Source organism: Scyliorhinus canicula, chromosome 15, assembly GCF_902713615.1.
Source record: "Scyliorhinus canicula chromosome 15, sScyCan1.1, whole genome shotgun sequence".
Classification (NCBI taxonomy): domain Eukaryota; kingdom Metazoa; phylum Chordata; class Chondrichthyes; order Carcharhiniformes; family Scyliorhinidae; genus Scyliorhinus; species Scyliorhinus canicula.
The window spans coordinates 134,505,578-134,509,302 of NC_052160.1; the positions used below are offsets into that span (position 1 = coordinate 134,505,578).

The 3,725-nt window shown below is 48.1% G+C and overlaps 1 pseudogene; it reads right to left on the reverse strand.

Annotated features, from left to right (window-relative positions):
- Window positions 1–402: 402 nt before the first annotated feature.
- LOC119978181 lies at window positions 403–3,174 on the reverse strand (annotated as a pseudogene).
- Between the last annotated feature and the right edge of the window lie 551 nt (window positions 3,175–3,725).

A 3,725-nucleotide genomic window follows, 5' to 3' on the forward strand; every position in this document is an offset into this window, starting at 1 on the left:
GACTTGGACTGTTTTCATTAGAAAGCCCGAGGTTGAGGGGTGACCTGATGAGGTCTACAAGATTATGGGAGGCGTGGATAGAGTGGATGGGCAGGCACTCTTTCCCAGGGTGGAAGGGTCATTCACCAGGGGGCATAGGTTTAAGGTCCGTGGGGGTACGTTTTGAGCAGATGTGTGAGGCAGATTTTTTACACAGAGGGTGGTGAGTGCCTGGAACGCGTTGCCAGGGAAGGTTGTGAATGCGGGTACATTAACGGCGTTCAAAAGGTATCTTGACAAACACATGGATACGATGGGTATAGAGGGATACGGCACAAGGAAGTGCTGAGGGTTTTGGCCAAGGTTGGTATCATGACCAGTACAGGATCGGAGGGCCGAAGGGCCTGTTCCTGTGCTGTATTGTTTTTTTTTCTTTCTTCTTTGTCCTCTTCTGGACCTTTGAATTTAGATATATCTGGCAGAGATAAAATTACTTCTTGGTCTCATGAAGAAACAGATCCTCTATTTGCATTTTCCTCCCCGTACTGGTTCAGATTCCTGTCAAGTTTGAAATGCCTCCTTTTACAACTTCACAATGCTCGCCTGGTTGCTCAATCAGTTCTTCAAACCTTTGAAATGTTGAAGATTGGTGAGACACAGTCTTATCTGCCAGAGTTTTTTCTGATCTTTCATTGGCACCATCGTCGAAAGATAAAGGAAACCTTTCAGTGTTCACGACATGGACATTACAGGATTGATTTCATTGATTATTATTGACGTTTGGCGTTCAGGTACATCAGGAACAGAGGCCAGAAATCAGCCGTCGACACCCAATTGTCTGTCGCAGATGAAGTTTCAAGTCATCAACTTGCCCATTCGGTCTCCTGGCTTGATGCCCATACTTCAAGAGTTGACCTCTGACGTTTTCATAACACTCTACTTCATTTTGTAGCTGTTGGCTCCAGTATCTGTTTAGGATTTTGGTATCCATCCAGGTCAAGCTTTCTGGAATATTCTGCTTTCTTCCATTCGGCCTGAAGAGCTAAACGAGCAGCAGTAGGTTGATGCAGCATTTCACACAGTTTGTGATTCTGAAGATGAGCCTCATCCAGCTGCTTCCTCCTCAGTGCGTCGATCTCAGCCTGAAGCTGTACATTTTCTGTCTTTAATGATGTATAAAGTCTGGCGCTTCCTTTAATTTTTCATTCAGCAACTCATTCTGCTTCATTAACAAACAAACTTGGACTGTAGCTGCATTCAGTTCCACCTCAATCTTCTTAACTTGAACACGGGTTCCCAGAGTTCCTCTCTTTTTTGGAATGGATGATAACAGACTCTTGGTGTAATCGAACGGCCTCGGCTTCAATTCTTTTCTCATTCGCTGTAATTTTCTCAGCCCTCTTACACCTCCTGGAGTTCGAGCTGAGACCTGCACCGCTCACTCTACAGCTTGTGTTCAGAGGCCTCCTCAATATTTTTCACTGCCAGCTCTGGCCTCCAGAGAGCCTGGGCGGCATCCTCTGTCAGCCGACGCTGAAATCGGGAAAGGCGATTGGGCCGAGAATCGGTTCCAAAGCCGAAATCGCAACAGCCGCCGATTTGGCGCCAAATTGCAATGCTCCAGCACCTCGACAGTGGGGTCAAGGCATTCCGGAACACATGTACAGTAGACACTGTTAGCATATCATTAGCGGGCCCGACCCGGTATTCTCCAGGGCCTCCACCTCCGGCGGGCCCAGTCCACCTGTGCTTTCAAAAACAGTGAAGCCGGCGTGGCGGCTGCTGAGAGAGAGAGAAGGGGTACGGAAGGTGTCCAACATCGCTATAGTTTACCGACAGTTGTGCCGCTGGCCGGGCCGGGGGGGGAGGGGGCTTCTGCCAGGGCCAGGGGGAGTAATTGGGTGTGGCCAGGAGGTGGGCTGAGAGGTCGGGGTGGCACAGAGCATCATTGCCGCCACCGGCAAGGCAGCCATGCAGCTGCACACACCACTAACAGCCCACTTCGAACCTAATGGGTTGTGTAGGTGTCCCCACACAGCACCCTCCCTGGGTGCCCTCTGGCCCCAGCCAGCCCATCAGCTGTATGGGCGCACAACCAGTGCCATCTTGTTGGCTGTGTGTGTGGGGAGTGTAATGTGTATGTGTGGCTCCCGAGTGACGATCGGGGATTCGGCGAATTCCGCACCATTTTTCATTGGAATCGATGGTGTTTCACGTGGCACCGGTGCTAGCTCCTCAACAGCAGCAGAATCAGTCCAGGTGCGGCGACAGCTTTTCTGTTGTAAATGTGCACAGATTCTGCATTGACGACAATCTTTAAGCCTCAGAAACGGTGAATCCAACCCCCTGTTCTAAACGTTTGGTCCTTTGGCCATACATATACAGTTCAATGGCTTCAATTCGTTGTCTAACGTTGTCAATTCGTTTTGGGCCTCATGGTAGCATGGTGGTTAGCATCAATGCTTCACAGCTCCAGGGTCCCAGGTTCGATTCCCGGCTGGGTCACTGTCTGTGTGGAGTCTGCACGTCCTCCCCGTGTGTGCGTGGGTTTCCTCCGGGTGCTCCGGTTTCCTCCCACAGTCCAAAGATGTGCGGGTTAGGTGGATTGGCCATGCTAAATTGCCCGTAGTGTAAGGTTAATGGGGGGATTGTTGGTATACGGGTTACGTGGGTTTAAGTAGGGTGATCATTGCTCGGCACAACATCGAGGGCCGAAGGGCCTGTTCTGTGCTGTACTGTTCTTCTATGTTCTATGTTCTAAGCTTGACCTCTCTATTTCGTACAACTTCAATGTCTTTCAATGAACTTTGTTTCTGCAGATAGATTTATTCTTCCTCAATCTCCTGTTGTTTCTGAAGTCTCTCAATAGCAGCCTTCTGTCTTGTGACCAATGTTTCAGATGTCACCTGGTACATTTGATCTAGTTTTGATCTGTGCTCCACCTACTGAATCTGAACTAGAACCAATTCCAGATCCTTAAAATGGTGCAACTCTTGCTGCATCTCTGCCTGAAGCTGTTCTTCTATTTGTTTGCGATATACAAGCAGCTTTGTTTCCAAAGAAATCATCCTGCAAATTTGCTGGATGAAATGTTACATATTCTTCATCAACCTTTCGAAGTTTAGCAACAATAGATTCCTTGTGCTCTGAAATTCAACTGGCTTGAATTTTCTGAATTCTCACATGTTGTGCCATTGGTATCTCATGCTATAGCCACAGTACCTCCCTACGCTATTTGGATGGTACCACTATCTGGTGAACAGTCATCCATTCCTCGTCCACAGGTCTACGAGGATGTCTCCACTTCCTCATCAGAACTCAATTTTTAATGTTGGAACCCCATCAGCCCCAACTTCTGTGAGAGCTGACCATGCCAATCTATGTATCTCTGGATTCTCACCATTAATGATGTCTGACGAAACACTAAATTGGAATTATCCTCAGACTCAAGTTTTGGCTACTCTACCATCTGACTGTGGCGTGAATGTAACCTCTGGTGGTGAACTTTGTTGAGCTATTGCCCTCGTCACAACACACGATGGAAAACAATCGGGAAATTGTTCCTGTAACTGTTCTGTCTCCTTACCTTCTCTTGGACTCTCTGTAGTCATGGGTGAAGTGACAAACGTCACTCCTGCCAAATCATTCCCCAATAGGAAGTCTACTCCATCCACCGGTAACCCCTGAACCACTCCGACAACTACGGGATCTGACACTAAATCACACTTCAATTGTACAGGAATATA